General features: G+C 44.1%; 1 protein-coding gene across 5 annotated transcripts in view; it reads left to right on the top strand.

The window, feature by feature from the left end:
* RAB9A (RAB9A, member RAS oncogene family) overlaps positions 1-10,353 on the top strand; it is a 32,639-nt gene that overhangs the window by 18,005 nt on the left and 4,281 nt on the right. Inside the window, exon 1 of one of the 5 annotated variants that reach the window (XM_075522207.1) lies at positions 5,044-5,161. The exons of 2 other annotated variants lie outside the window; for them this stretch is intronic. The gene's annotated coding sequence lies outside the window, so the exon portion shown is untranslated. Of the gene's footprint in view, positions 1-5,043; positions 5,162-8,524; positions 8,609-10,353 lie in introns of those variants that run through there. 2 more of the 5 variants (XM_075522198.1, XM_075522225.1) reach the window with 2 other exon arrangements.

Genomic DNA, 10,353 nt, shown 5'->3' with positions numbered 1-10,353 from the left:
AGTACGCTGAGGCCACAAATCTATAGGAAATGAGGCTTTGTTGTTCCAGGGCTGGTAAACAAGCTCATCTAGGTTTGGTTTCACTTTATGCATAGTTCATGCTGATAAACACACTGCTGCAACTTCACATTTAACAGTTAGTGAAACTGTATACAAAATCATGAATTATTGTATTACCTTTTTGGTCATCTTACGCTGTTGATGATTTTTAACTAACACAGTTCATTACCACTTCGGCCATTTTTGTATCCAATCCTTATTACAGGAAAGGTTTAGTAGAAAGCAGATGTCATGTAGTGTCATGTGCCACTATATATCAGAATACTGTACAGACATGAAGTGCCAAATATGAGAGACGGTCATTCACGTAAATCATTGCTCTTATTTAAAAAGGTGTGGTCATAGTTTCACGAAGCAAAGTACTGCTCCAGGCCGCAGTTTGTCAATAGGTTATGTTGTCCCTGCCCACATTGTGTAACTGCGCAGGCTTAAAAATGTTTGACTGGCTAAGATTGTATGCCTTGGCTCAAAATGGCTCTAAAAAGTCAACCTGCAACTACACAGCGTACGCGCCAGCAGAAGGGTCTAGATTACTGGAGTACAGGGAGTATCAGAGTTCAGAAACAAGAATAAAAAGAAGGCTTTGAAAAGTGAGATTCTTTTATGTTATGAAGTTGTCTTTTTTCAGTTTGTTCCAGATGGGAAAAAGATCTCTTAACTTTTTTAAGCAGAGACAATTAATTTGGTATGATGTTTAGCATGTCCATGACGCTATCCACAAAGAGGCATGAGATTAGAGGTGATCCACATAGACATTGGGCAAATGTATGCCGAATAAAGCTAAAGTCTGTGTTTGTTTTCACTGGGTTTTCTCGAGACTCTGTAAATTCAGCTGCTTATTGAATCCTATAATTTAATAGTAGCAATAAGGTCTTAAATGTAGATTGCACTCAAAGCTCAAGCAGCCTGTAGCTGCAGAAATTGCAATATGTGCTGTAAGAAGATGAGAGCTAAATTAACAATGAATTTCACACAACTTCCAATGTAAAAGCAAAGATATTATTCTGGGAAGTGCTCTATTAATTGGAGTCGATGTTGCTCCCTTAACACCAGTGACAAAACTCCCTCTGGTTCCTGGAGATCCACTGCCAGATCCATTTCATTTTGTTCTGTTGAGGGCCTTTTGTATCTCCTGCATAACCCTCTTACTGGAGCACTTTTCAGGGAGGTACTCAGCTGCCATTTGTTGTTTATAACTCTTTCTTCCTTTCCAAGCCAAAAGGAAATTTGTGCTGTTTATTTTTTATTTAAAATTTATTCCTTTCAGTCTGCTGTGCTGTGTACATTTGTTACTAAAGCCAAGAACTGCAACTTTTTAAACAAAAAAAGAACAGCTCTTTTTCTGGCAAAAAGAAAAGTTACCTGGTAACAGGCTGTGGTTAAGGAGCAACTATGTTGAATTACAGTCCTTCAGGGAATCTTCAGGGTGTAATGGCCCAGTTCATTGAGTGCCTGGAAGATAAGGAAAGAAACAAGAGCACTTTGATAATTTCTTAGATTGCTTGGGGGCTGGCTGGCTGCATTCCGGTATTCGCAGAGCCATAAAGGCAGATGACTTCATATCCCCTTATTTTGTACTGCTGTAATTCAGCCAGGAGGTGACAAAGTCATGTTTTATTGAGACCATGTCAGCCCTTGCCAGGATGGGACAAAGTCTCCTTGCCAACTACAGATGGTAAAAAGCATTATTCACAGGCCCCATTATATGAGAGCTTTGCTGATACAGAACTTTCTCATACACAAAAAAACCCGCCCTTTATTTGCCCTTGGGATGTTATTTGCGCTGTTTGCTAGCACGTGACATAACAACAATTACCTCTTCATAAATTCAACTCTGTGAATAAAATCCTGAAGGTGCAAGGTCAGCTTTCAGATGAACGTGCATGTGAGGGAGCAGCAAGGGTGTGTTGCTGTGCAAGAGGAGACCAGCCAGGAGCGGTGGGTGACAAGGTGCACAGGGACCATGATTTCAGTAAAAAGGGTCACCATCCCACAGCACCCAAACAAGAAGAGCAAGGCAGATCTGGTGACAACAATCAGCCAAAACTGCAGTGAGCACCAGACAAGTCTGCGGGGAGGAGGCCATGCCAAGGTGGGGCTGGGTGTCGAATGGGGGTCGGGGCATGAGGTGGGGTGCAGGACTGGGGCCACGGGGCTCGGACAGGGCCTGAGCCGAAATGCGGCTCCTGCTGGCGGGGGGACCCTGCGGCGGCACAGCCCCAGCCCTGCTCACCACCGCTGGGAAGGTCAGGCAGCGGCCTCGGGCAGGGGCAGAGCCCACGGCACCCACCGTCGGGACCCTACGCTGTCTGCATAATTTAAAACGGGAGTGATTTTGGTGTGCATGTTTCAAACCGTATCTTAGCTGGGCATTTTCTTCTGTCTGTTCCTCGGAACTGGCAGGTATACTTCATGTGACCAGCCCTATCAGTGGCATTATTTGTTCTACAGTTTTTGATCATTCTACAGCAACTATTGGTTTTGTTACATACATGAATAATAGTAACGGGGTGGACACAAGGGAAAAGGGCCTTCAGTTCCTGATCCTCAAGCACGCATGCATCTGTTTTAACCATAAGAGTAACTCTATTGATACTCCATTATGCCTATAAAATCATAAGCATAATAGGCCGTGGTTACAGCATGGTCCTTTTCTGTTTTCTTTTATGTTTCCATGTAGAAGAAGTAAAAATACATCTTGCCTCAGAAGTGTAAGAATTTTGTTTCTAACTAGAATTTTTAAAATTGGAGGGACCTGGACAAGCTGGAGAAGTGGGCCCATGTGAACCTTATGAGGTTCAACAAGGCCAAGTGCAGGGTCCTGCAGCTGGGTCGGGCAACTCCCGGCATCAATACAGGCTGGCGGATGAAGGGATTGAAGGCAGCCCTGGGGAAAAGGACTTGGGTATACTGGTGGATGAAAAGCTGGACATGGCCCAGCAACGTGTGCTCGCAGCCCAGAAGGCAAACTGTATCCTGGGCTGCATCCAAAGCAGCGTGGCCAGCAGGTGGAGGGAGGTGATTCTGCCCCTCTGCTCTGCCCTGGTGAGACCCCACCTGGAGTACTGCGTCCAGCTCTGGAGCCCTCAGCAGAAGAAGGACATGGAGCTGTTGGAGCGGGTCCAGAGGAGGGCCAAGAAAATGATCTGAGGGCTGGAGCACCTCTCCTACAGGGACAGGCTGAGAGAGTTGGGGTTGTTCAGCCTGGAGAAGGGAAGGCTCCAGGGAGACCTTATTGCAGCCTTCCAGTACGTAAAGGGGGCTTATAAGAGAGATGAGGACAGATGTTTTAGCAGGGCCTGTTGTGGTAGAACAAGGGGTAATGGTTTTAAACTAAAGGAGGGTAGATTCAGACTAGATATAAGGAAGACATTTTTTACAATGAGGGTGGTGAGGCACTGGCACAGGTTGCCCAGAGAGGTGGTAGATGCCCATCCCTGGAAACATTCAAGGTCAGGCTGGACAGGGCTCTGAGCAATCTGATCTAGTTGAAGATGTCCCTGCTCATTGCAGGGGTGTTGGACTAGAGGACCTTTAAAGGTCCCTTCCAACTCAAACTAATTCTATGATTCTAAATTTCCTTAAATGTATCCAAGTGTCTGAGAACCAGTGTTGTCTCAAGAAAAAAAGACAGTAGCTTCATCCCACAAGGTATCAAGTGGAAAATAGAGTAACTATTTCCTCCACTTCTAAATGCAGATTTTTTTTTTCTTTTTAAATCACAAAATAATGCCATAACTGATCAGAACTTACATCTTAGAATTACCATCGTTTAAAGAGGCCATTTTTCTACCCCTCCAGCACTTACTTGTATATTACTTTAGCATTGGATGAAAGCAGATCCCAGGAAAAAAAGTACTTGAAAAATTTCAAAGTCCAGCTTTGTTAAATAAGAATGGGTCTAGTATCATCAGATTTGCCTCTAGCATGGACTGCCTTTTAATAATCCTGCTGCTGCCAGTAGGAGACATTTCCTTTTGATGATACGGTGATCTTGTTTTCCATTCCTTGGACCATGTTGTAAATCTGATCCAAAACGAGATGACTCTGCAAGTGGCAATTCCAGTCCAATTGCATCTCCCTTATGATCGGAAGCATGTGATGACTGCTCAAGCAAACGGGTGTATTTCAAATGCTCTTTCCTTACGCCTATCATCGCCTATTCTTCTTGATGATGTGGGAACCTCCTTAAATACACTCAAGTAATTTCTTCTCTTTTAATTTTAATTACATTTTGCCCTGTCCTCGTGATGAGTTGTAAGGGCACAGAAAAAACTCTCATCACCAGCTTCTTTAGACTTTTTTCCTGTGATCTTGTTTGAACAGGCAAGTTGACGTTATTCTGAATTATTACAGAAAAAAAGTGTCTGGCTACTCTTTCTGAACAGCATACTTTGGACTTGGGTTAGTTCCTTCATTGACACATGTATATTTTTAAATGTCTCTACCTGTAAAGCAAAGCTGCCTTACAATCATGAGGTTGCTTACATGGGGCCCTTGATGTGGAGCACGGTGAGACTACTGCTGTTAATAAACAACTCTGCCCTGCAAATACTGTATAAAGGCGTTTTAAAGCTTAATAATTCAGAGCATTGTAGAGCAAATAAAAGCCTTATCCTCTTGCAATGGAACAGTGGTTCTTCTTTTAAATGTCATACGTCAGCGATCACTAAGTACGGCCCTCTGCGGGCACTTCAGTGCTGTGCGCTTGCTGCGAGCAAAGCCGTTCCCATCACCGTGCTTGCCAAGCCCAAAACTTTTTTGCAGGTCCGTGGTTGAACGGATACCCCCCAGATACCCCCCAGATACCCCCCAGATACAGATACCCCCCGCCGCGGGAGGCCAGCGCCAGCGGCCCCTCCCCCACCCGCGGGCCACCCGCCTCCCGGCCGGGGGCGGAGCCTCGAGGAGTGGGTGGGGCGAGCCGCACCCCGCCCCTCCCCGAGAGGGCGGGGCCGGACGGCTGGGGTCGGCTCACGTGATCCTCGGGCCCCGCCCCCTGCCCGCTCCGCCATGTTGTTTCTTCCTTCCCCAGCGCCTGGCGGCGGCTTCGGGCGGTGGCGTAGCCCGGGCTCGGCGGCAGACTCCTTCCCGTGGACAGGTATCGGCCGGCGTGGCGGGATCGCCCTCTCCTCCCCTTTTCTCCGGCGGGCGCGGGGCGAGCAGTGGCCGCTGGCTCCGGGGCCGGTGTCCCGGGGAGGGCGGCTCGCGCCGAGGACTCTCTTGGCCCGCGGCTGGGGGGTGAGGGGGCCGCTCTCCCCAGGGCCGCGCTCCCGTCCCGCAGCCTTGGGGGGCGGGGGAGGGGAGCAGTCTGGAGCTGCCTGGGGTTTCGTTATTTTCCTTCCTCGTGACTCTCCGCGTATTGCTCCGTTCCTCTCTCCGCGCCCCCCGCCGCTGTCCGAGCTCTGCCGGCTCCCGGGCGCGCTCCCTGGTGCTTGCTCGGTAACGGCCGGCCTCCGGGGAGCGGGAAGGGAGCCCCGGCCGTTGCCGCGGCCCCGGTGGGAGGGGGCCCCGGGCGCTCCTCACAGCCGGTGCGGGCGGCGGGGAAGTGTGGCGTGATCGGGGATCCCGTGACTCCGGGGCAGGCGGTGGCTCCTTTGGGAAACGGCTCCTGCCTGGCGATTCCCAGCCGGCGCACGATCGGTGTCCGACTCTACAGTGCTTCCTCAGCACTGATGAAGATCTCGGAACTGTTTGGGTGAAACTCGGTTTCCTACCTGTCCCCTCAACACCTTTCAAACCGAAAAGAAAAAAAGAAAATGGTCCCTTTACCGCCTCTTCCTGTCGCTGTCTGCTGAAGAAGGACTTCTCTGTTCCCAAGGGGACCCTGAGCAGTGTGCTTTACATTTTTAGTTCTTCTTTTTTGAACCAGTGACTTGATTTAGCTCTCCTCTGCAACGGCCAGTTGCTTTTCTAATCATGGCAGATGGCTATACAAACTTAGATGCAGTGATGGCTGGAGAACCAAAAGGATTAGGTTAAGGTTGTTGAATCTCATACGTCTGAGTGGTTAATGAGCAGATTCAGTGTAAGTATTCCACGTTAAATGTAACTTCTGCAAAATAATTGAGCGAATAACAGAATAGTGCAAGAAAACTAGTTTTAAAAACCTGTGATAGGGGCCTTTCTAGCAAGGTTACATATAACTAGATACATGGAGAGCACTTAATTTTATTAACTTGGGTGGGGTAAGCAAGTAGGGAACTCCTTGGCTAAATCTTGGTTTGGAATTAAAACAGCTTGTCTGCAGATAGCTGTCATGCAATCTGCCACCCTACATCTTGTTTTCCTTCTTTCCTTGTTGTCCACAATAATTTACAGCTCTACTAAATAAGCATGTGGTTTTTATTTGTCTTTACTTTTAAAGTGTTGTACAACACTGAAATTGTCAGTGCTTGCTTTTTTTAGAGCAACGGTGGCTGTGTGTGGCGGGGTTTTTTGGGGGATCTTTTGTGACTTTTTAGTAGCTTATAAGGTAACAAGCTCTAATGTCAGACTGGAGGGAGGGCTATTTCTCAGACATAGCCAAAATCAATCCAAAACTTTTTTTTCCTGTCACTCTTATTTCTAGAGGAAGCTAACCAAAGGATGGTACAGCTACATCTGTGTTTCAGTATCAACGTGGAATTTATAATGAACTGTTCTTTTTCTCTGTCTCCTTTAGGTTGTATGGAGCTCTGTTGGTTGCCTTAATTTTAGTAAAGCCTTTTCCATTAAGTTAAAAATAGGGAATGTGTAGTAAAAAAAAAAAAAAAAGGCTGTAGCAGTCCTTGTTTTGCTTTTGAGTGCTCAAACAAACCATCAGTTTCCTTAAATTGAAAATATGTGAAAAAAGTTGTGGAGGCTCAAATGAGGTATTTAGATTTCAAGCTGTATTTTATTTTGTGTCAATTTAGTAATAAATCATGAGAAACAGATCTTTCAGCTCCTTAGGATTGGAATTTTACATAAATGTTTCACAATGAAAAAAAACTTAGAGCAAAAAGGCTTGTAAGAATTCCTTAAGGGTTTTTTTTATGATGTTCATTCTCCTTGGTGTTTTGTTTTTGTTTTCATTCTCTACGGAGTATGTTGGCCTGGTACAGTGTAACCCACTTAATCCCTTAGGGATGAGCTTTGGTCACATAATTATATTGGGAAGAATATGAATGCACAATGTAGCCTGACCAATAGAGGATGCTATTGCTAGCATTCCCTGGAGGAAAAGGGAAACTAATGCAAGGGAGAAAGATGGGCACATATGAGCAGAAATAATTGCTTGATGAGTTATTGAAAGAGTAGAAGCAGTAATGGAGAAGTAGGTTGCAAGGGGAATGTCAGTTAACTCCTGAATTGGTAGAAATGTTGCGCCAAGAGCAGCAGCACCTAAGGGTGTTTTGAGGTTGGCTGAAAGTAATGGAGTATTTAAGTTGGGAGATGCTCAGCTGTGAGCTGCTGAGAAATGTCAGCTCTTATTAAATCAGAGTAAATAATAGTTTGCTCATTCTACTTGAATGTGGGAAATAAGATGGAAAGTGAAGGCCAGGTCTCTGCAAGATTAAACTAGCAGAGGTATAAATGTAGGTATTTCTCCTGACAAGTTTTGCTGATTGATTTTGTGGCTAGATGTAAGTTGGAATAAATGAGGTGATTCTGGCAGTAGGTACTGGGATGATTTCATGATCCAGGGGCTATGCGGACTTAAGGATTCCTTCCCTTGGCTGCTGCTTCTTTCATAGCCCTGAGTCATGCCGGACAATGGTTTGAACTAGAGTACTGAACTACACAGGAGTTAAAAATAACTTTATAAAGAAACCCCAAAATAAAACTTTTTGGTATACAAATGAGTGGCAACAGCTGTATGTCAGTTCAGTTTGGGTTGTGTTCATATTACAAATTATTATGAATAAACGCTAGTGATATTCTGGTGTTAGATAAAGTGTGTCTAGGCTGCTTGCAACTAGAGGCAATATTCAGATAACCTGTCATCAAATTATTAAAGATCTATCCAAAAGAAAACACAAACTCTCTTCACAGTGCAATGGTGAAATCACAGATAAAGGAAGGAAGACTTGCAAGATGATTAGTATCTCAGTAGGTCAAGCCATATGATTGAAGGGCTTCAGAGAACTAGGCAGCTCACAAGTGGCCATCAAGAAAGGGGTGTTGCTGATCCACAGCTCTTATGTTGGTACCCTGGGGAGGGGAAGGACAGTTTGGAGGCTGATTAATGTCCAAGCTTGCAATGCATTCAAAAGTAAAAAGCATGTAGCATCTTGACTTCCTATCTGTATGTTTCCCTTTGAATTGAGAACAAAATGTTTCAAGGTCAAAGAGGCTTGCAGCCCCTTACGCACTAAAAAACCGTTCTTGTGCTGCTTAATTGGCCAAGGTGTAAACCGTACCTTCTAAATACAAGAACAAGGATTGGCTAAGCAGAGGAAAGGGAGAAAAATTGCTTCCGTCCTTTCTCTTCAGATTTCTGGAAACTTGCAGTTCTGCTGTAGGTGACAAGTATAACTACTCTATAGTGATTGAGAGTTGAGAGATGTAAAAACCTCCACAAACAGTAAGTGTTGAAAACTACATAGTTCTGGATTCTGCCCCTGCTCCTGCAACTCTGATAGGTCTTGGGACTTTTTTCAGATATTTTACAGAGAAGCAATTTATGTCTTTTTTTTTGATGAGCCACTGCAACTAGCAAACCACAGGAAACTGCTTTTTTCTATGCTAGCCTGGTAAATATTGTCAAATGCTTTCTTAGTGTTAAGAAAAGAAACAACTAATGAAGGTGTAAGTTTACATTATTTTATTGGAAGGCCAGTGTTTTTGTCAGACGAAGTACTTGAAGTGTTTGTGTGCCTTTTTAAAACTATTAATGTCTGATACCTGTGGCTTAACAAAATAAGATGGCAAAGAAAATTGTGAATAAGCTTCAAAGCTGAAATGGATGTGTTGTATACGTGTGCATTTGAGGATAGCAAGTTGTGAAACATGGTCAGTGTTACTGATATGTTAGTTATGGAACTGCTAATTCTGCTCGTCAGTAACTTTGAGAGAGTGTTTTTTTCTTAAATCTTTGACAAAGATGGCCCCTTTTTTTTTAAGAAGTCTCGGCTGAAAGCATATTAGGCTGTAAGTAAATGTGGTTAGTTGGAACAAACTTGAGTCTGCCTTACCTTGGATTTTTTTCCTTCTCCAAGTCAAATGGGTCCTCTCTAACAACTTTCATTAAAGGACAGCGTACCACATATCTTCAAGGAAACCTTTGGGTTTACTCTTGATTTCATATAGCAGGTGGTTCATCAGTGACCACTGGCTGAAAATGGTGATTGAAATAAATTTTCTTGCCTGTTTCCAAATTAGAAAGCAGGTACAAGTGGAGAAAATAGTCTGGAGATTTGAAGTATCCCTTACATCTGTTTCCTCAAGAATACTGAGGGAATTCAGTGGTGCTATTGCAACAGATCCATTTTTTGGTGTCTTTTAGTAATAAGAGAGGGGAGTAGAGGTGAGATTTCAGTTGCTGTGTGGTTTGGGTTTTTTTTTTTTCTGGTGTGCTGCTGTGTCTGGTATCAGTATGGTAAAAATGAAACTATAAATTTGTCCAGTTGGCTCCGTTTGCTTAATAGTTTAAGTGTGCTTGCTGACATCATAGATACAATGCAGTTACCATGTTGGCTAATAGTATTTTCCATAGACATAACTTGAGTTCAGCACCCGTCTTCAGACTTCAGTACTGCGGTATAAGTAGGTTCTTAATCTATTGAGTTATTTTTATGCTAAAAAAAGACAAATTCCTAGACTAAGTTTGTGTGTTGCTGCTGTGGTTTTCTAGACCAAGAATCTGGCTTTTCTTTGAGTGCTGCCTCAGTACCTAAGTGTTAAAAGAGGTAATTGCACTCAAAATAAAAAGGCAGATATGAAGCTGACAGGCATGGCATTAAGAAAATCTAGATGGATAGATGGGGCAAGGCAGTGGTGTTTCTCTAAGCTTTGAGGTGTTGGGAATCAAAGATTTTGTAATGCACGCTGACTTTTTTTTTTAAGTTGCTTAGCATGTTGTTTTTAGTCTTGCCAGCAAATGTTTGGGTTGCTAATGGAAATGTTTCAGACTTGTAATTCAGCTCACTGTTTAAAAGGGAGATTCTGGGAGGTGACAATTAAATGACTATTTGTGTTATGGTATATGATCCTGTTAGAAATGGCACTTAATAGAAACGTTCCCTGCTTTTAACAGGAGTATTGAAGTCAGTGGTCTAAGACCTTGAGTCCTTATAAGCCAGTGGAGGCAATTCAGAGATGGTTATCAAA

This window comes from Mycteria americana, chromosome 1, assembly GCF_035582795.1.
Source record: "Mycteria americana isolate JAX WOST 10 ecotype Jacksonville Zoo and Gardens chromosome 1, USCA_MyAme_1.0, whole genome shotgun sequence".
NCBI lineage: Eukaryota > Metazoa > Chordata > Aves > Ciconiiformes > Ciconiidae > Mycteria > Mycteria americana.
Note: the sequence above shows the minus strand (reverse complement) of the source record. Positions and strands in the feature narration are given on the sequence as shown.